This window comes from Manacus vitellinus, unplaced genomic scaffold, assembly GCF_001715985.3.
Source record: "Manacus vitellinus isolate BGI_N305 unplaced genomic scaffold, ASM171598v3 scaffold_20_pilon, whole genome shotgun sequence".
Lineage (NCBI taxonomy): Eukaryota > Metazoa > Chordata > Aves > Passeriformes > Pipridae > Manacus > Manacus vitellinus.
In genome coordinates this window covers 7,891,775-7,917,583 of record NW_021939471.1, presented here as the reverse complement: position 1 = coordinate 7,917,583, position 25,809 = coordinate 7,891,775, and the positions used below count along the sequence as shown (strand labels likewise).

The window sequence follows — 25,809 nt, the reverse complement described above, 5'->3', positions numbered from 1 at the left end:
ATTCCCAATTTGTGGAGTGTTCTCAAAATAAATTCATAAAAAGTGGAAGGTACTCAGACCCTGTGCTAACAGTGACCATACCGAGACATTAGATAGATGGCATTATGCATTAATTTCTGCTCAACAATGACTAAGAGGATTTATTTCTCCAACCCTTTTAGCTTTTTACTTAAGTATTGTATTGTCTCAAAAATATGCATTTCTTTCCATCAAGATTTTCTACGCTAAATGATTCATGGAGGAGGGGAAGAAAACCCCATATTTTAATATGATTATAGATAATTCAATTTCCATGCTGGTGATTAGCAATTAATTAGTAGCTGAAAACATTAATCCAGTCTGTGAACCACAAAGCTACAGTCTATTCCAATGGCTCCAAGATAGAGCAAACCTTTGGAGCCAGTTTAGTAATATAAGTAGAGCATAAATCTGACCAAAGTGATCTAATGAAAAAGTTCAAGCACAACCCAATGGTCTCTAGAAAGTTAGAATTCCAGAATAATTGAATTCAGAGTAATTTCATCCATTTGTGTGGGCTTCTGTGAAGTGGGAGATGGACAAGAGTTTTATTTCATTCTGGCTCATCTAAAGAAATCTTAGACTTTTCCTTACTGATCAGATTACACTTAGTTTTCTGTATAACATTTTATAAGAGTTTGTTGGGACTGTCTGCTATTGTTCCTCACGTAATCTTATGGAAATTCTGGGTAGCAGTAAGCACAATGGTTTTACCACCACGATTGGTACACATTTTCTACACATGATAAATGCAAGTGATTTGCTAAATGCCTGCCAATTACATACTGTAACTTTCCCTTTTTACGCAATTATTCATACGCTGGAGACTCCAATCAGTGCTAGTTCATGATTCTGCCTTTATAACAATTAAACCAGTTGTGGTATTGAAATGAGTTCTTGTATCTTCTACTGGCAGCTACAATTTTGGTTAAAAGGACGGTGAATATAATCTACAACAGTTCCAAAAGGGGGAAGTACTGCAAGCAAATTCCAGCGCAGTTCTTTATCTGGTTATTTGTGAAGTTCCCAGCAACTTCCATCTGTCTACCCTGGCTTCCATGTAATAAGATAATAGTGCAATAATGGCTGATGAACGGGGAGGGAGCAGAGGAAGCAGCAGAGTTGTGCTAAGAATGGAACAATGTGCCCATACAATGATAAACTGATCCCATTCCATTAAATCACAAAGCTGTCTCCACTCTTCTCCCCATCCCACATGAGCAGCTGAAGAAAAAATCATGGAATTGCTATCGCTCACTGCAGCTGTCAGGAAATGATACTAATTAGTTTAATTTGCAATAACACAAGCACTTAACTCTCCAAATAATCTAAGTTAGTAAGTCAGTTTTTATATTATGACAATGACATGTTTAAGAGCCTCTGGAGCAGTGATTTCTTTAACCTCTGACTCAAATGTCTTTCAAAGGAACACAGCAAAACTCTTTGTCCCATGTTACCTGCTTGTGAGGGCAATTACTTGATATGAAATTGTGGCAGCGTTGCTTAAGGAGGAGAAAACCTGACAGCTGTCAGAAGCTGGTATTTTGCAAGGCAATGTAAAAAACCATTATTCAAAACAAAAATACCTGTCCTGTGGAATTAATTGCCATAAGATGATACCAAAAAAGAAAGATGGTCAAACTGACTTGTTTTCCTCATTTCATCTCTTTGTGATGTTCCTGAATTTTTATTTGCTTAATTTTCTGGCATTCACACATTTTTCTGGTCTTGTGTGTGAGTTTCTAATGCTTCAGTTGATGAACTGTTTGGAAATACTACTCAATAGCAAATGGAAAAAAATATTACTATATTGGCTTGAAAATAATGAGATTTTTAAAAAAACCCACCTATAAATAAGTTGGTTTTGCCTGCTCTCTCTGTTTAGACCTCTCATATTTTACTCTGGACAGTCATAGAAGGTTGTTGAACATTGCGAAATTCCCTGATATAATTAGCAGCAATTTAATGTAATGTCAACATGCTAGCTTTAAAGTTGCAGAGTAATCAAACCTTGGAAATGAATGGGGCATTTTATGCCTCTCCAAGCTCATGTTTCAGGCTCTATGCAAACTCAAATACTACATTAATTAAGGTATTGCTTGTGTTTTTGGTCATTATTTTGTATTTGCTTAGTATGTTGATAATAATGATGGTGTGGAGAAAGAGGAGGAATGGGCACACACTGTCATGGCTGATCTTCAGTTCTCAATAAAGACTTACATTTTGAGGCAGAATTTTTTACAAAGAGTAAAATTCCATGTCAAGTTCCTCAGTGACAGAATTGTGGAAACCGGTGTCTCCTGAAAACAGATGTGGTAAGCTGGCTTGGAAGCCTTGACTGAATTGTCTTTTGAAGACTTCAGTTGGACTTTGGATTTTAAGATCTTTGTGTAATCAGTACAGTTTCACTTCACAGAATCAAGCACCTAAGAATCTCTTCTGCTTCCTGGGTTTTATTTCAAGACATCACTTAGAGACATGCTCTTCCAGGCCTTTACAATCCAGTTAGGGTCTGAAAATCCTGAATGCCAGGAACAGTGGTACCAGTTTTTAAAGTGTATGAGTACAATAAACAGGGGGTGAAAAAGTCTCTGTAATCAGGAAAAAAAACCCCTAAGAAAACAGAAGGTTATTTACTTAAAGAAAAAAAATCCTAGAACTCCTAGTTTCTTCAAACCTCATAATTGAGTTTATCAACTGTCAATAACCAAATGCATGTTTCTCTTTTCCCAAGAGCTGATTAAAGCTGTGGTCTCCTCCTGTAATTCATGGCATTCCATTGTGTTTGTTTCTCCTGGAATTTTCAGGCTGAATTACTGTAACTAATATACCACTAACTCTGTACTGCAAGAGCCCTGACCTTTTGAATCTCTCCTTCTTAGCAGAAAATTGGCACAGAACATTTCAACACAATAAATGCTTTTAACATTTTACTTTATCTTGATCCAGAAACACATGTACACCATCTTATTAAGTTATTTTGCCACCAGTGTCAGGTTGGGTTAGAGAGTTCAGAAAATGAGGAGATAGAAAAAGATGAACTATTCCATTTGCAGTGGATTAGCAATAACCAAGAAAAGACCAAAAACACAGTCCTTTTGGCCTCACTTTGAAACAGGAGCATACCTGTGTACAAATGACCATCACCTCGGGATACTTATGTGCTGGTTGAATCAGTTTAGGAAGTCCATGTTGCTGTTGAGGCTGCTTTCTTTTTTTTCCTTATGGTGTGAGGCAAATGTTAGTATTTTTCAGACTGTGGTTCTGTGCTTTTGCTGACACATCCTACACTGAGATGAAAGCAGTAAGCTTTTGATAAGGGTGGCAAAAAACATTAAGTGAAATTCCCCTTGGCCAGGGACTTTTCTGCTTTCTGGGTGGCTTTTTTTCAGGCAGAATGACACATATTTTCTTGTGAGTTTTGGATAGACTGCAAGCATGGTGTGTGGAGGAACAGCTCAATGACTTGAATCTCTGTATGGAAAAGCAGTACCCGGATGATACTGGCTCTCTGTTGCAGAATGGAACTGCAAGATCCCTTTAAAGAGTAAAACCTTGCTCAGCATATGACATGGAAACGTCAAACTAAAGGTGAGCTGCCACTGGAGGACCTCACAGTACCAAACCAAGAATAACAATATGCTACATTTTTCCTAAAGAAGTAGTTTCTGACACCTTCCTCTTTAAGCTGGAGCTCGTAATTTCATGTAGTAATATGGATAGGACAAGTCACTAGTTTTCCCCCACAACTTTTCTTATCCATTGTTGCTGATCCTCCTCCTCAATATACCCATTTTTCAGTGCTGACTTCAATGTTATAAAATATTTAGCTTTTTGATGCTAGATCAAATAAAAAAATAAACCACAGCTACTTTACAGCTAGACTAGACAAATTCTTGTACAGATGGATGTTATGAAAGTAAACAGATAAATCGCTTAACAAAATTAAAAATATTAAGATTGTTGATCAGCAACAAAAATTCACTATTTAAATACAGGATTTTCAAAATTATACATTAAGCAGAATTTAGTATTTAAGGAAAAGCTTTTTGTAGCCTTCGTTTATACATTTAGTTAGAACTAAAGTGAAAAGCAGATTTTTTAATGAGTCTGCTCTCTGAGAAGAGCAATATAGCTGAATTGAAATACATTCTTCTGCTTTTTATTTTTTTAATAGGTTATTATGTTCTAAAACCACAATGAAAAATATCTTATTCTAAAGTATATAATTACCCTCTGTCACTCTCAAATCTCCTCTGGTTTCTGAGCTCATTTAATAATAGTGAACAGATGAGCAAAAGTTACAAATGAAGGTACTATCAATTTGATACTCAGCACATAAATACCTATAATGATAGTGTGCTTGTCGGCATCCATTGTTTCCAGTCCCGCCCATTTTCTATTTCTACGGGGAGTTCCATCGTCTTATGCGGACAGTAAGAGGCAAACACAGATTTCAGACCAGGCAAAAAGGGCCCCAAGAATCAGAGATTGTGTATAATGGTCTCTCTGTTCCCTGAGGTTTTAGATTGCTGAATCAGGAATTTTTACCTTGAAGGTAAAAGATTCACATCTGCAATGACCGAGTCTGGCAAATCCAGATTGATTTGCCTGCTAACAAGAAGCTTGTTGAAAGAGTGAATTTGGGCAAAAGGTACAGGCTTACCTCTAGTTTGTCAGAAGCACAAGCCCATTTTGTATGTCACATTCCACTTAACCAATTTCATATCTAAATAGACATACCACAACAAAGAAATGCTGGTAGAAGTGCAGTGGAAATCTCTGACAAGATGTCTGTGGGGAGATTCATGGGCAGCGTTATGTTTTATGGGAAGGAGGGAGTGAAAGGATATAAGTTCAAGGGTATAAAACAAAGAATCCCTCATTATCTCCCTTACAGATATTTTGACTTATGACTATTGCCTTGCTCTTGCCACCTCTCAAAGCCTCCTGGCAGCCACCATGCAGTTATAGCAAGTATTTAATAGTAAATATTAGAATAGTGATTGGACTCTAGTGAGTTGTTCCTCTGATAGCTGTGGGCATGTTTGGTTTGTTGTGTACATACCACCACAAATTACAAAGCTGCATTGGTAATATGGAGTTTTTTAATATGCTCAGTGTTTAAATGAAAAAAAAAATTGCCACTGTTCTGTGTAACATTTGAAACATCACTATTTACAGCATAGGCTTCTCCAAATGAGTTGCATTGATGTTGCCCTGAGAAAGCACAGTACAGATGGGGCAAGGCTAGGCTGTGACATTTTTTATGAGCAGTGGGAAAATCCCCTCAGGGCAATCATTTGCTTTGCTACACGCAGACATTCCAGGGCAGAGTCAACAGCAGTCTCTAAACTACCTTCCTCCAGAATGCATCCTTGTTATTGAGATGTAAAATGTAGGGCTTCATCAGTGCTATATAGGCAGTGCACCCATATTTGTTTGTTTCTGTAGGGAGATACCCTGTGTATCTTAGTTCTGAAAGGAAATCCAGATTGTCTGGGTTGTTTGCCCTATTGTATTTTCCAGAACTGAGGGTATTTTTCACTTGCTTTTAGTAATAGCCCCTTAAAATATTTGCTAAGCTGACCAAACTCCTGGCAGTTAGAAAAGAACATTCTTGCATTCTGATTGAACCTGATCTTTCAATTGAAACCTGCCCCTGTTCTCTGTGTGTCATTTCTTTGGGTATAAAAACTTTAAGCTTGTGAACTCTATTGTAGGACTAAAGAAGGGTGTCTCAAAGAATCAGCCTGTAAATAAATCCTTGCATTTTGGTAAGAGAGGGACAAGGGCGAGCCCTGCCCAGCAGCAGTCCTGCTCCCAGCCCTTGCTTCTGCTCCTTCACTGTGAGGGTTCCTGTGTGTGGGAATGCACACATGTGCATGTGTGTGCATGTGCCTCCACAGGAAAGTGAAGCTATTATGTTCTTCATTCCCTATATTCTACCAATTTTATTTGAATTTCATGAGGTGCACAAGACTGAGTTGGATAATAAACTATGAGCTATATTCACAAAAGAGAAGGAGGAATAGCAGCCTTTAATTCTGTTTTTCTGTCCTTTGTATCTTCTTTCACTTTGTATCTTCATTCATTTTGTTCAGATCAAGTATTTTTTTGTGAAAGCATTCTCTGCTTTTTTCTGTGTTAGTTTTATAAGAGAACAAGCTCTTTGGCCGCTTATGTGAGTTGAAGTGAAGGTTAAAAGAATGAATATTCTGTTCGCCTAATTCGATGAAGTCTCTTTTCCATATTTGTTGGGATTATCATCCATGTCTGATTAGCCTGCTAGGACTAGATCCAAACTCACACCCTCATCATGCAATCCAAAAGCAGCCCAGGTGGTAAATTCCTGGTCCCAAGGTCCAAAAGCCACAGACTGTGAGTGCTTGCTGCTATGCAAATACTCCTCCTTGATCCTTTGTTTCCCCCCACCCCCTTTCATTGCAAGTTTTGACCAGGTGCAAAATGCTGTCAGAAGCTCTATCAGAAGAATTTCTCATTTGGCATCTGTCCCTGCTGGTTAGTACAGCAGGAGCAGTGTCTCAGCTCTCAGTGTGAAAAAGGTAGTAGCACTGCATGATTCTTTGTGCATTGAGCCGTTCCTGCTGCGAACAACATGTACTGCAGTGCTTCAATTCAGATGTAATGTATGGGACAGCACTCTGAGACTAGATGAAATAAAGGAATGGGTTATGCTTTTTATTGATTGAAAAATGTCCAATCAATATAAACCTGAGGCCAGATACGTGTTGCTGCTGAGCCCAGTGATTAGTATCACAACTGTGAATGCCACAATCAAATTCTCACTGATTTTATATGGTACTTAAAAATAACCTGCAAAACCACAAGGTGATATTAGCTTCCTATAGATCTTTTTTCTTATTAGTTTTTAGGTTTAATTATATTCCTACTTGTTCTATACCTCTCCCAGGCCTGCCTCCCCCATCTCACCAACACATGTGTACAAATGATGTACACAGTATATTGAAAGGGCCCAGAGGTGCTTTGCAAGTTGTGAACTTGATTCTCTCTTTTAAGCTATTACCCTTTCACTTGTGAAGGAGTGTGACGAGTCAGCTAAGCCAGTGTCTGGCTGTGTCACATAACTGCACCAGTTCAAGGCATTTGAAAGCAAGAGAAGGTTTGGTGCTTCAGATCTTGATTTCCTTTTCTCTAAAGAAAGAGTCTTCTTCATCCCCATCATAGAAATGGACCTAGAGAGACTGCTAGAGTTAGTGGCCTTTATATGTATGCACACATGGGAGAACAGATGCCAGGTTAAAAAAAAAAAAAAACAAACTGTGAAAAAGGATGGGAAAAGTCATCTGTTTCAATGACCTTCTAATTCTGCTGTACTGGTTCTCCAGAGGACATTGCTGTCAGTGGCATTTACATCTCTGAACTGAAGTAGGTGTGTCGCCATGAGATGAGGACATTCATCTCCTCCTTGAAATTGTTAGTTGACTCAGTTCCCCCAGTTCCTGTTTGTGACAGGAATGTTGGTTTCCCAGAGCATTGGTAAGATCTAGTTTTTGTTTTCTGCAAAATGTAAGTGCATGAGAGACTACTGTCAGGTTTAATTATGGTCTTTCAAACATAGCAAGAGGCAGCATTACGATTAACAATTGACCAGCACTTCTAGGACGAACACAGATCGGTCCAACTGAGGGTGGGGAGAGCAGGACAAGACTGTCCTGACTGCATTGCATAACACAGAGGCATGTCCCAGGCTGGCCAGTTCTCAGCAGGGGCAAAAGCCTCATCTTCCCCTTGGCAAAACTGTTGTCAGGTGCTAGCCAAGGCAAGGTATAAATTGATTTTCTATCTTTCAGAATGGAAGAACAGAAGGTAGAATTACGTTTTACTGGCAGTTTCATCAGTGAATGAAATCTGTTTCTACTGCCATATTTGATTCTTCTTTTAATTATCCCACAGTTCTTATGTTATGTAACCCTGTCTCCTGTGCCACAACAGATCCTTAATACTCTCTTTTGGATAATTCTTTCATATATCTTGTTTTTCTCTATAAAGAAACCAATAAACACATCTATTTGGGCGGAAAATCCAAATTCATTGTACAAGTCCAGGTAAAGTTTCCTATGTAACAATGACTAGATTTCGCCAACTGAAACTTGTGTGTGTCCAGTATATCTGAAAAGAGCAGTTCTTGCTACTTAGAGTTAATACTTTGACATCCCATCTTACTCAGGGGGGAAAAAAAAGAGTTTAAGCTTTATTTGAAAAAGCTCTTCAAATATAGTTTATCAACCAGGAAAGCACTCAGCTATCATTTGAGATTATAAGGTTTGTGCAAGTTTGCATATCAATAAATAATAATACATCTGCTGTTTCAGGTCTTGTTCCTGGGAGCTGGAGTGGAAGAGCATATATTGTAACCTCTGCAGTTTTGCTTTTGCCTGAAGCAAGATCCTGGCTCCTGCAAGAAAGCAGTGGAAAATCTTGCATGAGTGTAGTGACACAGGATTTCATCTCAGATTTTCAGTATTACAGTGGGCATCATGCACCGCTGACCAAAGTCTGTCTCAGCCTCCATAGTCTTTACAATTGTTATCTATTGGGATGAAGTTCCACTGCTCTCATTACCAAAGAAAATCCTTCCATGTGGTTTATTAATATTGAGGCTAAAAACCAATCATTTGGTGCCTTTCCACTCAAGCAGAACATGCATATGCATGAATGCTCCACATCTCACCTGATCTGAGAATTGGATGAGCGGGAAAGTACACATTGCTTCCAGAACATAAAAATCTCTGTTTTAACACCAAAATCTCTTCATTTTCTTTCCACAGTTTAAAGCTAGATTAACAACTGTAAGGTCTCTGAGTGCTGAGGCCTTAATGGCCCTGATCAGCTTCACCTGAGGCTTCCCCCTACATGCCCTGCCCATAAAGTCATAGAGGCACAGCATAGGCCCAGGAGTTCTATTTAAGCTCAGGTCTGGCTAGCCCAGGTTGCTTCTTGAAAATAATAGATTTTGTAAATCAGGAAACAAACAATCCACGTGGGAAAGAAGCACTTAAGGTCAGATTAAAAGATTCTTGTGGTTAAAGAAATAGAATTAAATTATGGAGAAGGTTAACCTAATATATTCCAAATATATATATATATATATAAATCAAAGAGTAAATATTTCTGGATTTTTTTTTGGGGGGGAGGGGGTTTGGTGCTTTTTTTTCCTTTCTTTTTTGTTTGTTTGCTTATTTGTTTGGAGCTATGGGCCTCACCTTTAAATAATTTGGTTTTTAATTTGTTTACATTTTAACTGAAAAAAATCACGATGTCTAGAAAATGCTGTGAAGAAACGATTGTGTCAAGAATGGTATTTGTCTCCAAATACCTCATCTGCTGGGGGAATATGGGGAAGAGGCTGGTAGTGCCAAGATCTCTTTACCTTCCCCGTTGTTCCTACCTACAGCAGGAGCTCTATGGAAACTTGATGGCTCCTGACCTGCACTCTACAGGTCACTGTCAGCTCTTTTGAAGTATTTTTTTAACTGAAGGCTAGATTCACTCTACTTCTTTACAAGTTCAAGAATACAGTGTGTGGTACGTTCTGAATAATGGTGTCTGTGTGTGTGTTTTAGCTTCTGGTATTCTTCCAATTTCTTCATACTGTTGCTTTTCAGAACAGTACTTTGCAGCATCCTCATCTGCTGCCTCCCTGGTTGTTTTTTAATAATTCCCTAGGCTGACGGTTCTGAACTTTTTTCATTAACAACCAAGTGTTTGCTAAAGACCCACTGAGAATGAAAGGAAGATAAGAGTAGAAATACTTTCTTGAAGTAAGTGTATTTCCATTTTTCACATGAAACCATTTTAGAGGATGTTGTTCTTAAAATATACAACTAACATAAACCCAAAGCAGCTACAAGAAATAAATTTCTCACAAAGAATGCCAGTCTACAGAAACATTACAATGAGCTAGAACATGTTTTTTTAATCACAAATACCCCAAACAGCATGCAAATTGCCTTATTTTTGTAAAATGCTTATAACTAATGCACTGTCAGTAAAAAAAAATCCGAATTCCTAAAAATCATTTTGAATAATTAATTATAGCCACCTGCTTAACTGAATGTCTCAAGACCCTAAGGCAGCAGGATCTGCAAGAGAATAATTCACCAAAAACAATAGTATCCATCTAAAGTCAAGGTGAACATTAGCTGGAAACTAGCAAATGCTGAGGAGTTTATCCAAGACTTTGGCCAGTGGCACAGAAATGAAAACTGATGATGTTTTCAAGGCAGGTACCTCAGTGGTGCGGTGCTGTCTGAATGGCAGCTGAGTGGCTTCATTTATTACCCTACTGAATGTTCCAGGGGAATAAAACTCTGCATGTCTGTCAAAGAGCCACCCTTTGGAATTCTTGGATCCCAGGCTAGGCTCCTATGTTTTTCCAGGCTTTCTGAATTTATTAATGGCTGAACATTATTCACCCTGCCGTAGATACTGGTAAACAAGTTGAAGTTTCTTCACTGTCTGTAAAGCGCCTTTTGTTGGTGTTTTGAAGATACTTTGTATCTAGTCAGGGTTGTCTGATTTATTTTTTATTCATCAGTGATAATCTTTGTTTGGTGGTTTTGGAGTTTATGACCTGAGGGAAGGAAGGAACGCAGGAATAAATGTGCCTGCTGGGCAAAGTTTGCTTAAAATCTTTTCTCTTTGATATCGGCTACTGATTTTCCCTGTGCAGAAGGGGCTGCGTTATTTTATTGATACAGTGATACCTGCAGCTCATTAACTGCTTTGGTTTAGTAACAGTAAAAGTAGTTTCTATGAGACAGAAATGACTTAGTGTGAGAAAAGGCGGCCTGATGGAGTAGCCTGAAGAACAACAGAAGGCAGAAAGACTGGTCAAAACTTACTTTATAGTGTTACTTACTCTAAATTCTAGTTGACTTTATCAACAAGTTTGTTTTAATTTGTATAAGGCTGAAAAAAATCCCATATTTCAGAAACAGAATAGATGAAAAGGGAATCATCTGAAGGCTTATTCAATATTTGAATGTTCTCTACAGCAACAACTGTCAGCATAGAAAAGGAAACATGACTGTATTTACCGTACATAAACCTTCAGTAAATTGGTCCTTATAATGTTTAGCAATGTTTAGCTTAGTTACTTGTGTAATAGTGCAGAAGCTATTCCTGATGCCACTGTAGAAATGGGACTTTTCCCATTGGTACGCCTAAGATTCTGTTTCTGAAGCTTCTTTGCCATGTTGAGTTGATCACTGATTCAGACCAGGTGATGGGCCAAAAGAGGTTTTCAAATGTTTTAAATGTGTGAGAGAAAAGACAATAAGTTTGCAGATCTTTCAAAATGTTCTGAGAGTCTGGATTCTGCCTTGCATTTTGGAAATGTTTTTCCAAATTGGGAAGCAGACTGGTCTGGAAGAATGCACAGAATAGGGAATCAGGAATGACTGGGGACCCTGCCATGACCGGCTGTGTAGCCTTGGGCAATCATTCAGCTCCTTGTCTCTTTTCCTTCTTGCACTAATTGACCCTCAGTGCATGTGGAGGGTAAGAAGCTGGGAAGCAGCAGGGCAGGATCCTTATTGTCGTTCTCAAGTCTGCCTTCATGCAGAACAGAAATGGAACTCTTTGCAGGCGCTTGGCTCCTCCTGAGCCACGGAAAGAGCAAGAGCTACCTTGGCAAGTTCAGTGTTAAAACTTTACAACTGCAGCAACCAGATCTTTACAGATCTCTCTGATTGCCAAGTGGGTCGGATTTGTTTCCTTTTACAAATGTAGGAAGTAAGAGGTGACTTGAGAGGTTCTCAGTTGTGCTTTCATGATGTAGCAGGATGAGTCTGGCAGACTGTCAGACTTGTTCTCCTGGGTCATTAAAGTTCTCCTTTGGAGAACCCCACCCAAGAAATCTCTGTAGAAAGAGAACTGGAGCAAAAGTACATCTGTAGCCCAAGCCTCTGAGTGCACTAACCTTTAGACCATTTCTTAATAGGGGAGCTAATGACATTTGAGCTCCACCAGAGTAAGTGCTCATGTGAAAGTTGTCAAATAACACTACTACATCTCAGAGAATAAGTTCTGTTACTTGTTTTGTAGCTTCATCCCTACTAAGCCTTAACCTATATCTGGCAAACTGTTCCCAGGCCACTCTGCCTCTTGTTGTGTGGGGCATATATAACCCTTCATATCACTGCTGAGTCTGGGTCATTCTTGATAACTTAAGGCCAGATTTCAGCTGGTAGGAGCTTGCTATCCTCAGTGACTTGTGCTGTAGAGGGGAAACATAGGTCCAAACTTGGATGTGCAGAGTGCATTTCATCCGCTTTTATAACATTGAAATGTGTCATACGTACTGTTCATAATTAGCAAATCTTGCTTTATGTGCTTTTAAGCATCTAAGAGTTACCTAACACCTCTATTTCCAACTCCCTCCTCTTCCATCAAGCTCTGAAATCTTTCTAATGAACCATAAAATGGAATAGAGAATGAATTGAATGAGGACCCTTAGCAAAGTTTCTGCAGCCTTTGCAATCAGGCCCCAAAAAGCCACACTAGTCTGTCTCGTCTCATATGACAGGAGAAATAACAGATCATAAGTCTGAGATAATTTTAGAATTAATCAGTTTATTAAAAATATCTAATTATGTAAGTGGTACCCAGTGTTTAGCTGAATGAGAAGAGCATTGACTAAGGAGTAAAGAACAATGAGGTGTTCTTGTCTGTTTGATAGAAAAAAGTTTTGGAGTTTTACCTGTATTCACAAAACTACTAACATAGGAATGTAGTATGTTTTCACTAAATGTATAACTCTGCTGTACCTGAGAAAGGACAGATGTTGAAATGACATAAAGAATTAAATATTGATAGCACAACACAACAGAATTCAGACTTCATTTGCTTTGGTGCAACTGTACAGAGGCACATCACAGCAACACTGAGAGCATTTTTTGTTCATCTTCAGCCAGTTTATGTGCATTGCACTGTCCTGTGCATTTTTGTGGCACTATGCAGGAGCCTGGAGTTCCAGAGCCTGCACTGATGTTTGCCTCATGCTACTCCACCTTTCTCATGCAGGACTGATAAAGCACTGTCTGTACTGGTGTGTCAGAAGGGTTCTGTCACTGAGGCTCTCTTGCTTGCAACAGCCTCCATTGACACTGTTCCACTGTCTTGCCCACCAAAACAAGGAAACCTAATGTGAATTGTCTTTAGGTGTTGCAGTCTGCCTGGGCTAATTCCTGAGATATGCCCAACTGCTGCTTCAGACAGTGCTAGTTGGCTTAGGCCAAACCCATGGTAAGAATCAGTCTCAAAGTCTGGTGACACAGGCCATCATGCTCTGGGGCCCAGGAACATTCTTAAAAGTGCAAGATATTTCCTAGTATTAATGGATCCAAAGCGGGTACAGAAATTGTTTTGTTAAATGTCTATTAAAAATATTTAAAGAGTATTAAAAAAAATTTAAATGTGTGAACAAATGTAGTTTTTATTGCAGTGGAGGTGCATAAGTGTAACAAGGACATCTAAATAGGATGGTATTGAGATTATGCAGAAAGTAAAAACAGTGAGAGCTTTCCTGGCACTCCAAGAACTTGAATGGGTATTGAAGCTTTCACCAGCTGAGTTGGTGATAGGAGTAACTAGATGTGCTGCTTTTTCATGGCTGTGCAGTACTTTGCAGGAGGGGCTTTGTGCTCTTTACCTAAATTAAAGGAAAAATAGAATGGAGAAGGAAGGATACATAATTTGGAAAGGACTTACAGTGCCACCTATTTCTTTTTTTCTCTTTAAATTATGAAACACTCAAAATCTCAACTTTCTGTTGTGATTTGAAGTGGGAATTGGGTTTTGTTGTCCTACAATTTTGTTAAACCAGGAAAACCTTTTCTGCCCAACTCTAAGCAAAGTATTGCAACAAACCTCACTAACAGGTCAAAAGTGATTCTGCAGCCCACCAGAATTCCTAGAGAAGAGACCTGGTGGTACAGAAAAGGTTGACTTTAATTTGCAAGAAAAGAAAAAGTCTGTGTGATTTTAGAAGTGGTGAAAGATAGCTGAGTAAAGGCTCAAAGAGCTGTGACTGCAGTGAGGGAAGTGGGTGGACAGATCCCTGTATACAACAGTGCTATGAGATGTGAAATTGCTAAAATAGCCCCTGCCTAATGTAATCACCTTTCAAAGAATATTTGAGAGGCATTTTGTCAGTGAAATATAAACAAAGACTATGTTTGAAATTCAAAACTTGTCCAAAGTAATTTTTCTTTCAAAGGCTGTTTCCCCCGCTTATGCTCATTCTAGTGCTTTGAAAAGACATCTTTTTAGAGAACAAGCTATTTTTAATTGTTTATGAAAAAACCCAACAACCAAACAAAAACCTTTTACAAAGCTGTAAGGAAAACCAAGTGCATATCTGAGCAACTCTACTTTTCTAGGAGCAACAGTGAGCACAATAGAAACTGCATAAAAGCAGTCATTACCCAGAACTTTTAGGAAATCCTGGCACTATTTCTAGAACAGAGGTCTCATGAGACTATAGAGAGAACAGCATGCATGGTACCACTCACATTTGCCACTTACAAATAGGCTGTATCAGGACAATCACTTCAGATCTTATAATGATTTCTCATTTTAAAACATTCCAGATTGCATTACAAACTAGTGGCATGATCCCTTAGCTGTGCCTGTGTAAGACTCCTGTTGGCTTCAAAGGCATTGTTCAGGCAGTGCTGTGTTCAGGCTGACACAGGGTCATGACCTTCACCCAAAGACAAATTATTCACTGTGGTCACTTCAGCTTGTGCTGAACAGGAACTACTGAAAGAAAAGAGAGCAAACTACCTAATATTGTCTTTGTTAGCTGTTGCTTAAGGCAGGAAAATAAAAAAAACAAAACCCCCCAAAAAACCCACAAGAAACCAAACAAAAACAAACAAAAAACCAAAAATCCCTCTCTTATGGAGAACTGAATTATGGAGGACATAAGTTAGTAGTATTGAGATAGGATCCTGAATACAGTTAAATTAGGGTATCTCAAGTATCCCCTGATATCATTTATAATCACAAATAATCACCTTTTGCATCTTGAACACTGAAGTTCATGAACACCAGCAATAGCCAGGTTTCTCCTGGCTTTGTGTCTGGTGTCTGACTATGAGTCATGACAGAGTTTTTTTGCCACAGGTAGCCCATTTATATCTGCTTTCCTCCTCAGTTGATTCTTTCTTGTCTAATAAGGCAGTTTGTCTTCCAACTTTTCTTAAGGCTGATCATACCCGGGAGAATTGACAGGACTGCCCTCCTCTACCCTTCTCCCAATTGTTCAGTGCTGGCAGGAACTTACTGATCTCTCTCACCTCTATACTTCAGGTCCTCCTTGTAACTTTGAAACAATGGCTTGTTTCAACCATCATCTACAAGTTTTTAGAGGAAGTTGTGAATGTATCATGACTGTGTACGATTTGATTTACAGGAAACTGAGGGGGTGGAAAAAATCACTGGCACTGTTTGCAGGCATTGGTGGAGATTATCTCAAAAGGAAATGTGTTAATTTGTGGGCACTAACATCATTTTTCTTAGTTGCGATGTGAATCACCAAAGATTTCAAAACAAATATGTTTCTTTGTATATTCTACCATTTTTATGCTTGGAGATTAAAGAATGTAGGAGTCTTATTCCAAGGAGGCCCCTGAGAAGGCACACAGCCCAGATCTCTTCAGATCCTTTATTGTCTTCCTAGGAAATCCTTGGTTGTACAGAACTGGGAGGCAGGGACTGACTTGTGAGCCACCAGTGGTTCCCACTGCCACTTCCAAGAGAAAAGTGACCCCACTGCCACTTGACTGCTTTATCCTGCTATATTTATTCACTCAGATGGCCAGCTGCAACCCAGGCCTAATCTTTAAGAACCTGGGGAAGTGAGTTGTGTATTGTCCTTCAGTCATGAATACATGACAGAGAAATCCAGCCTGGCAGTTGTACAGTTACTTTACGTGCCTGGTTTCCCATGAAGCTTACATCATATTTTGCTTCTTTATTAGCTGTTGCTTCTAATTTTTGTGAAGGGATCAGGAAGCTTGTTTTAGCTGCAGTGAGCAAATTGCCTTGGCAGAAATGAGGAAAATGTTAAAAATGCCACACAATCTGCTGCATTGTGCAGGTTGCTTAAATGACTTAATCGAAAATATATTAATATAAATAGACCTCAGACTTCCTCTCCTCTATCTTTTTCCAGGCTGAACACCTGGTGGTGTTCAGGGCGCAGCCCCGTGGGGTCGGGCTGGCCTGGCCCAGCGCTGCACTCCCCTGTTTGCTTTGTGGGAGTGGACAGGCGCTGGGAATTCGTTGGGATTTTACTGTCGAAGCTTTCGAAAGAGGTGTAAATGTGTGTGCACAGGCTGCCGGGCAGGCCTATAAAAGCAGGACCATAGAAGCAAGGTGAAAATTGAGAAAGTGGTTTATTTGGTTCTCGTCCTCCTACCATCCGGCTCTTGGCTTCTCCCGGCAGTAGCTGGGGCGGCAGCCTCTGTGCTGCTGCAGGACTGGTGGGCAGCAAGATGGGCTTCTACCGGCGTTCAGGGACAGCCGGAGATCTAATTTGGTTCATAAGCTTCGAAGTAGTCTGCAAATAATTGTTTGTGGTCGCCAATCTATGTGCCCACGAGAGTTCCTGACCCAGGCGCGTCAGTCTTCGCAGCCCTGTGGGTAGCTGCCCAGAGAGCCTGTGAGCACAGTGAGGCGCGCCACCTCCGACGCGGGAGCCCCGCTGTGCACCGGGGGCAGTGAGAGTGGAGGCCTGGCGTGCCCCGGTGCCAGCTCTTGGGCTGGTGAACAAACTGCCTGCCTACAGCTGGGCCTGGGGCCCGGCGAGCCCTCCCGGTGTGGGCAGGGAGAGCACAAGTCAGCGAGAAATAGTGGGCCAGGGCGGGTTTTGTAGCAGAGACATCCATCCCTCCATCCTAAAGGTAGGCTGGCAGTGCGGTCTCCCTGGACCTTGCACCCCTTTCTCCGGCTAGCACAGCTGCATGTGCTGCAGATCGGAGGAAAACACCCATTGGTGAAAACCTTGGATAACCACTTCCACCTGTAGGCGTGCAGATGCTGCCATAACCTGCCAGAGGCACCCTGAGGAGGCCGAGGGTAATTGCCGGAGTTAGCGATGCTGCTCACGCTCTCCCATCCGGTTTACAAGGACCGGCCTCTGCAGGGAGAGCCGACACGCTGTGATAGCGGCGGCAGCGTTTGGGGAGGCCAGGAAGAGTCCACTCCAGGGAGAGCACACCGGAAGAGTGGGAAGGCCCCGTGCCCTGGGCACTTGCTGGGTCGTGCCGCCGGCCTGATGGTGTTGCAGCTCGGTAGTCGTGATCTGAGGAGTTCCAGGGAGAGGCTGCCTTGGTCTCTGGGCTCAGCCCTCTGGAGAAGCACAGGCGGTGCGGGGGTTGCCTATCTGCGGGGGCTGGGATCGAACTCCCTCCTATCGCCCTGCCCTGTGGCAGTGTTGCGAGGGGAAGGGGGCGGGAGGGCCGGCTGGCCTTCGGAACATCCAAGGGAAACGACGGAGGGGACAGGCGGCGTTCAGCGGGCTGAGAAGGGGTCTTCTGCTGTCCGCCCCCGCCCGCATCCTTGGGCCACACCCGACTCTAGTCCTGCCGAAGAGCGAGCGAGGCGGAGGGTCAGCGCCGGCACCGAGGGGACGGGAGTCACCTCCAGCCCTGTGCCCCGTCGTGCTGGCCCGCAGCACCTGCCGCCCTGCCCTCACCGGCCTCCCGCGGACAGTCGTGTCCCGGCAGTTGGCGCCGAGAGTCGCTGAGACCAAAAGTCTCAAAGCCTGGATGTTGCTGACACTTCCTTCCCGGGGTAGCAGGAGCAGGTCCGTTCTCTCCCCATCCCCTAGAAGTTGGAGCTCGGCTCCACCTGCATGGGGGCTTCCCTGTCAGTGACTGAGGAAGCTCAGTGTCCCCTCCCTTTTCAGTGCGGCAAGCTAGCAGGGTTGTGGGCTACCACCAGCACGGGCACCAGTGACTGCCCGGAGAGATACCGCTGCCTGTCTCGCCTGTCTCGCCGCCGGGCTGGCAAGGAGCCCGTTCGGCTTGGGACTCTCCCTCCCGAGTGCCAGAGCTCCTGGGAGCGGATCAAGCAGGGGTGGAGGCTGGAGCCGCCGGGGTGCGGGGAGCCTTCAGCTCGCCCCTCCGAGGCGTGCGCTCCGCTCGCGGCCCCTCAGTGGGATCGAGGCAGCTCTGTGAGCTGGCCGGCAGGGTGGCCGGGCTCTTGAACAGCCCCTCTCTTACAAGAGGCTTAGAAAAAGTCCAGGGCTGAGAAACTTTGAGAAAGTGGGGCAAATTCCTCCCTGTTGTGTAGGGGAGACTGAAGCCGCATGCCACGACCCCCTCCTGAGTGAGCGCAGTCACGGGAGCCGCTGCACCTCCGACTCATCCTCGCTGCCGAGGAAGATGCTGCAGCCCGAGAAATCCTGTCGTATCTGGTTCATAATAGGTTGATACAGAGTCAAGGCGCTGACAAACTGCCTTTGCTCTCGGTAAAGGCGCGCAGAAACGCCGCAGAAACTGAGAGGCTGTTGTTATGTCCGTCTTAGCGAGGCAGGATGTACAGAGTTGTTCCCAGGGACAGAAAAAATACCTGCTAAGAACCAAACGCGCCACAAGTTGTTGCACAAACGAATTGATCCTGTGCTCGCTAGGGCTCTAACACCCTTACTTATGCTAAAGCATGTGACACAATCTTCAAAATGTGGTAGCTCCAAGTTGCCACCTCTTTATTACTTATACGAGCTAATAGGTGAAGTGACTTTTACCTTCTTTACTTGAAGGAGGCACAAAGAAGCAGACAGGTAATTCCATGCTGCTAATTTTTGTGATGTGATGGGTAGGGAAGGGAGAGGTTGACGTAAAAAACCGGGAAGACCGATTATGAAATCGTGGAGTTTTATCTGGTAGTGACCATCTCAGATCTCGTGATTATTTCTTAAACTGCTGCTGCAAATATTTTAGAAAATCTGGCACCTTATCTGCCCGTGTGTGAACCGAAAGGGTGACTTGTTAACAGATAACCCTTTTTTTCTGTGACTGATTTGAATTCTTGCCTAAATGTTTAAATCGAGTGTTTAGCTGTTGCTCTTCAGAGTGCCGAGAGAAGGAAGCGGTAGCTCTCTCTCCCACTCCTGGGCTCTGTGTTGCCGGGGAGGATCGCACTTAGTGCCGAAAGCGGAGCGCGGATTTTTGCCGTCTGCCGCGATGAAGTTGCGGTAGTGGTGCAGTTCTGCTCGTGTGAGGCTTGCCAGGCTTAAGGCTAAAAGTGTCCCGTATACAAAAACGGTCAGAATATTTACAGGTAATTGTGATTGTCAGATACTCCGTTGCGTTGACGAAGAGCAGAGATCTTCGAGCGTTTCGTCTTTCGTGGGGTGGGGAGGCTGCGGGGGCGTGGGGTAGCGGTCCGGGCCCGTTCGGCTGAGAGACGGGAGTGCCTCTGGCTCTCAGCGAAACGCTGGCCGGGAGGAACTAACCGTGTCACACCGCAGGGGCGGTGTGGCTGAAGGGCTCTTCCCGGGGCAGAAGTGCAGCGGTTCACGGAGCAGAGTAAGCGAGAGCTGCCGTCCCCGCTGGGGACAAACTCGCTTGATAGATGATGATTTAGTTGGAGCGATTCCGTGACGGGGAGCAGACGAACACTGCGTCTGCTCTGGTTTTGTAATGGGATTTCAAACGGCGGATACCTTTCACCCGTCCCTTTACAAACGTGAAATTTGTCACGGCAGCGCGCTGGCTGCGCGCAGGCCGGTGGCCCCTCCGGGGGGAAGCGAGGGCGGTCAGGAGACGCAAGGGTTGGAGGAAGACGAGGCTTTAGGAGGAGTCGCGCTCGCTGCGTGACAGCGGCGTGGGGCCGTGGGCGCCGCTGCTGTGCCTGGCCACGGCGGCCGCGCAGCCACCCGGGCCACGGCGGCGCGCTGCGCAGCACGGCGGGGCTGGAGGTGGCAGCCCCGCCGCGACCGGGCACTTGCTACCGCCCACTCCGCGCCTGCTTGCCGCTTGGGAGCGGGGCGGGGGTGGTACGGAGACAGCGTCGTCGGAGGCTGTGGAAGCAGAGGGGGGCCAGCTCTGCGGAGCCCAGCGGGCAGAGGGCGAGCAGGCTCAGGGCAGTGCCCCCAGGTCCCCAGTGCCCCGGCATCTCCCGGGTAGGCATCTGCCTAGTTCGGTCAAGCCACGTCCAGGTTGAAGGACGCCGCCTCCGCAAGGCTACCGGGGCTGCCTCGGGCAGCGGGTCACCTTTTGGCCACTCTTGAAGGTGCTGAGAGCGGGCAGACAGACCTGGACCAGTCAGGGCCCTTTCACGGGCCAAGTACCAACTCAAGCTCGGAAACTCTTTGTGTTTGTGCATATCGGCTGTCAAAGTTTGGAAATCGCGGGAAAAAGACAATAGGATTGTTTGCAGGAGGAAAAGCTATAGGATTTGGCCTTTTCCTGCCCTGCGGCTCCATGTGTGACCCCTCTGCAAAAAGCTCCCTGCTGAGCCCCTTCGGTACCAGTACAGGGCTTGCGAAAGCCTGAAAACCCTGAACGTTACCCGGTCAGCCTCTCGCAGCTTTCCAACTGCGATGATTTCGCCAGGGACAAGCCCTGTTCGTGGCGCGGCCGGGAGGCTCTGAGCTGCCTCTGCTTGCTGGAGTCGGGCTGTGGGATGTTTGTGACTCATGTGTATTAGGGTGCGTTTCCTCGTTCTGTTCAACGGCGTTTTCACCCTTAACAGTTTAATAAAACTCCTCTTGTTTATCTTCACTCGAAATCCCCTGCGCTTTCTGTCCCCTTTCTCTGGGCAGATCAGCAGCCTTCGGTTATTTGCAACGAAAACTATAGATCCCCAGCCGGGCACCCTCAGCTGCCGACCGGGCTCAGTTCTGTCACAGGCTGACCTGCCTCTGCCTTCAGCGAGGGTGGGAGGTGGGGGCCGGCACCGGGCCCCCATGAGATCCTGCCACGGCTCTGCTCACTGAGCACTATTTCGCGTGGCAGGAGCCGGCGGCATCTGCTGTCTTGTGTGGCAGAGCGGAGGGTTCTCCCTACACATTTACTGGAGGTTTAATTAACACGGGCGGTTTACGTACGAAGATGAGAGTGTGTGTTAAGAGGCAAAGTTTGGATTGAGGACGAAAATGGCACCTTCGTGGCACAGTGCTCGCTAATGAGCACTGCCATCCTGGGCAATGAGCGCGGGGGAGCTGAGGTTGAGAGCTGCTCGTTGGGAAGCTCACGGGGCGGGCGCTCGGAATAGGCTCTGTCCTCCCCGTTCTGTTGGTGTCTTTACTCCCATCTGGACTCCGCCGGCCATAGGAACTTGGAGAGCGCTTGGGAGGGGATGGTATCCAACGTGGGTGGGTGATGCTGTGCTTCCAGGTCGGAGCCTGGCAGGGCAGAAGGGCTGATATCTTGCTAATTTACATAAATCGTAGTAATTAAAACCATCCATGCCTCGGGGTACGAGTCCTCAGCCTTACATGCTCGGTATGTCCTGCTGAGCTCCGCCGTCACTCGCTCTCACCCTAGGCGAGAGCGCGGTTGGAAAGGAAGAGCGGGCTGCCCCGGCATCCCGCGCCCCGTAGACACGTTTGGGATGTAAAGGCAGGCTCTGGGCTGGCTCCCGGGCCGAGGGGGGCGACTCGCTGCTGCAACCCCCTCCCGCATTCGTTCACGCCGCAACTCAGGCAGTGCGCGGCAGGCAGGACGCTCGTTTCCCGCTTGGCGCGGCCACCTCGAGGTGGAAGCGGGGGGCACCTCCCGGACCGGGGCAAACGGCGCTGGAGTGGCCGTGGGCTGAGGTGAAGGAGCAGCTGCAGCTGGTTCTCGGGTGGTGGGTTTCACCTCGGGACTTGTTAGTCACTTCTTCTTCGGGTTTAGGGAATTTTCCTTAGTTGCAACGAAGGTGGCAAAACTCTTCCTTCATTTCCAGCTATAAGCTTTTAATTCGAAGGAAAAGAGCCACAGGGCACAGGCGCTTCGGTCTGTGCTCCCTGCTCCTGACAGTTTACAAACCTAAACGGAACTATTTTAGAGAAGCCATACAATACCGAAGAGTCTCGCAGGTCTGTTAAGGTGAGGCGGATCGATGAGCATGATATCTCACGGAGGAAATCCCTTGTGTTTAGCACTGCAGCGTGTGATTGCGGGGAAAGGCAACCCGTGGCTAGGGGGAAAGCCAAGATCTGGAGACTTGCGTGAGGAACACGGGGAAGCGGCAGAACTCAGTGGGGAGCCGGAGGGCAGGAAAGAGCCTATCAGGACCCCGGCAGCGGCCAGCTCAGCCCCTCACCAGGCACCCAGCCGGCTTGGCCTGCCGGTGAGCCCCGCTCCCTGCGCCCGCCTCGGCCGGCGCTGCGCTGCCTTCTGGGCATCGAAATACGTTGCAATAACAGCTCCGGCCGACTCGTTCCCTTCCCTGTATACGTCTGGCTGTAGAGATTGTCTCTCTATTGTCCACAGCTCTTTCTCCGTACGACCAGCGTTAGCGGCAAAAGACTTACTAATAAAACCAGTGAGGGGAAGGATAGAGGCGAGGGTAGGTCTGCAGGGATACTGCTGTCCCGAAAAGCTTTGGTCGGAGCTCAGGCGCCGTAAAGACGCTTTTGGTTTGTTGTTTTTAATTTTACTTATTCCATTGGCACAGGGCGAACGAGACGCGTGGACCCCGATGGGGCTGGAGGCAGGCGACGGTGCGCAGGGGAGGCAGAGCGGGCGCCCCGCGGGGCCGAGGCAGCTGGTGCACCGCGAGAGCGACGGGAGAACTCGCCAGGCGCCCCGCAGCGCCCCGCGCTCCCCTCCGTGACAGCACGCCCCGTGTTATCCTGGGCTGCGCAGGGGAAAGCCAGCGGCATTTGCGGCTGGTGAAAGGACGAAAAAATGGCCGGCCCCGCCGGGTGTCCCGCCGGCCAACTCTGTCGCTGGACAGGCAGAGCTCCCCCCTCGAAGTGCTGCGGGCAGGGCCGGGCTCCTCCAGCCCTTGGGCTCAGGGACATTTTCGTTTCGTTTTGGCTTCACCTCCTGAACCTGGCGCTGAACGAGGGGTCGCGGTAGTATAGAGGGGTGGGAATCCCTCCTACGGCAGCAAGGTTAGACGGCTCGTCCCCGACAGGGAGAGCTTGATGCCAGAGCCGCCCCGCAGAGGCGCAGAGGAGCTCAGCTCCTCGGCTGCCCAGCGCCTTTCCCAGCCCGCGAGGAGAGCGCGAAAAAAACGCGGCCGGGTAGGAGGTCGGTCCCCAGGCGCGCCCGCCGCGGGTTTGCCGTGCCACCGCCTTGCCCCATCCGGTGCCCGGAGCCTCGACGGCACGTGGCGGCAGGGCGGGAGCGCCCGCAAGCGGGGCTGAAGGTGCAGCGGAGGGCGGCGGCAGGCCCCGCCCGGCCCCGCGGCCCAGGTGCTGCGCCGTCCCGCAACCGCCGGGGGGCCTGCGGGCGGGCGTAGTAGCAGCGGCGCCCTCGGGCTTGCGCCGGCGCCGGTGCCCGCGCGAATGGCGCTGTGGAAGGCGAAGGCGCCGGGACGGTCAGCGGGTGGTCCGGCCCCCAGGAGTGGCGCGGGCCTCGGGTCTCCGCCGCGAGAAAGCCTGGCCCGAGGGCGAAGAGCGGCGAGCCCTCGCCCTGCGGCGCCACCTGCCTCCTTTCCGCCTGCCCCGGCGCACTGGCGTGTAGCCTGCTGCGCCGTGCCGCCCCCGCGGGGGGAATCCTGCGCCTGCCCCGCCGGTGCTGCGCGGGCGCGCCCCGCTCCGATCCCACCGCACTTGTGCCTGTCCGCGGCATCCCGGGATCTTCCGCGCTCCGAGGCGGTGCCGGCGGGCGGCGGGTCCGCGTCCCCACAGGACTGTTCGGCCGCGGGCCAAGTGCCCCCGTGGGAGCCCTGCGTCCGCGGGTGCCGTGGCCCCGGGAAGTCACTGGGCAGGAGGGAGACAATAGGAGGCGAGAAAGAGCGCCCGGGCCCCGGTGGATCTTGCCAAGACCACGGCGGGCAGCTCTCGGGCCGGCTGAGCGGGGCGAGGCCGCCCCGGCTCCCCGGGGGCCCGCGGCAGCCCCGGCTGTAGCCGCCCGCCACTGGAGCCTGTGCGGGCACGGAGCTGCGATCGCTTCCATGCGTTCTGGCTTTAAGAGCGGTAGTTAATGAAAACCAAACCTTTCCAAGGAGGTGTTTTTGTTCAAATTTTTTTTGGCAATCAACCACTTAAGGCGTCCATGAACTTCAGCAACAAGGAGAGCTGGGCGCTCGGAACGCATCCACTCCTGCTCTCAACAGAGTGCGAGAGCAAAAAATTCTCGTACTGGAGTTCGTGTAAGGAAAAAAATAGGTTATTAATAATAGTAAAAAAATCTTTTTTTTTAAATTGCGACATTGAAGACGGATGAGGAAAGCGATGGGAAATAATCGCCCTTTTTTTTCCAGTGGAAATAAGGACAACATGTGAAAATCATGCAACGAGGGAAAAAAAAGTGTTTGTAATTTAAAACAGAAAGAAAAGGCTTTTATTGGGAAAAATATGTAAAAGAAAAATAAGCATCGTGCTTCATAAAATCTGTCTAAATTAAGTGATGTTTACAAAACAGAAGTTACCAACCAGCAAAATTTATACAAACTCGGTTCAGTTTCCTTGTTTCACTAACAATCCCCTTTGCTTCTGCGTCAAAATTTTCAAATTATTACCGCTCCCGATCTCAATGTTATTTTTTCAAAGAGTATTTTATGTAAACATTCAGTTTATAAATACGGAATAAACATATATATGACCATCCTGATACTCCAGTGAATGCGCAAATGAGAAACCAGCTGCCCGTGGAGAAAAAAAACGAAAGCAAGAGAAAGGTGCAGGGGATTCATTGCAAATGAAGCAATCGCTACATATATATTTAAATGTATTTAATTGTATGCATTATTCAAATGCCCTTCTGACTAGTTTAATAATTTAGAATCGATAGCTTTCCTAAAAACTTTATAAAATATTTACACTTAATAAAATATTAATCGATTAACAAGCCAGTCGTACTCTTATAGGAGCTTTACTAAAGTCCTGTAATCGCGCTGTCGCCACACGTCTCCGCTGTTAAGGAAAGGATCACTGACAAAATGTAAATGAAGATCTTCAGACGGTGGTGTTTATAAAATAGCTCATTAATGGGCTTGGATTGAATCTCTCCATCCATCCATCCACATCATCAGATATAATAATAGTAACGAATCAGACAGGGAAGATCCTGGCTAAACCATTGGCATTTTTTTTTCCAGAAGTACTGAAGTCCTAAATCACCAATTCTTCTAACTTTCTGGCCATTGATCCGCGGGAATTCGTAGTTCAGCATCAAAGGTAAGAACAAAACATTATTCAATTATTCGATAGCTGGTGGAAAACGCTAACTTCCATGTAAGAGCTGCTGCTGAGCTTTATCAGATTTAGACGGGGGGAAAAAAAAGGAGAAAAGTTAGATGGAGTTATTTAAAAAGAAAACCGAGAGTTCTCCAAACTTTGAGGCTCCTTTCTGAGAGGAACGGCGGGAGACGCGGCTGGCGGCAGCCGCTGGCTCTCTGCTCCGCAGCCTGAGTGTTCCCGGCACCGGCGCTCGCTCCTCCGAGCGCTCCCGGAGCCCTAGCCCTGGCGGCGGCCCCCCCGCCCCCGGCCTTCGCTGGCCCCCGCATCTTCTCCTGCTCCCCAGACTTCAGCCGGCGGTGGGACCCAGCTCCCACCCGCGTTCAAGGCTTGCTGTCCCGGGGCAAGGGTGGCACTTTGGCGGCGGGTCCCCCTTTGCCCTTGCCGAG

At 46.2% G+C, this 25,809-nt stretch overlaps 1 long non-coding RNA gene across 1 annotated transcript in view; it reads left to right on the top strand.

Annotated features, from left to right (window-relative positions):
* The window catches only part of LOC108639511, a 77,531-nt gene extending 52,177 nt beyond the window's left edge, over window positions 1-25,354 (top strand). Inside the window, exon 3 of the long non-coding RNA XR_001920579.2 lies at window positions 25,282-25,354. This is a non-coding gene — a long non-coding RNA (uncharacterized LOC108639511). The remainder of the gene's footprint in view (window positions 1-25,281) is intronic.
* The last annotated feature ends 455 nt before the right edge of the window (window positions 25,355-25,809 follow it).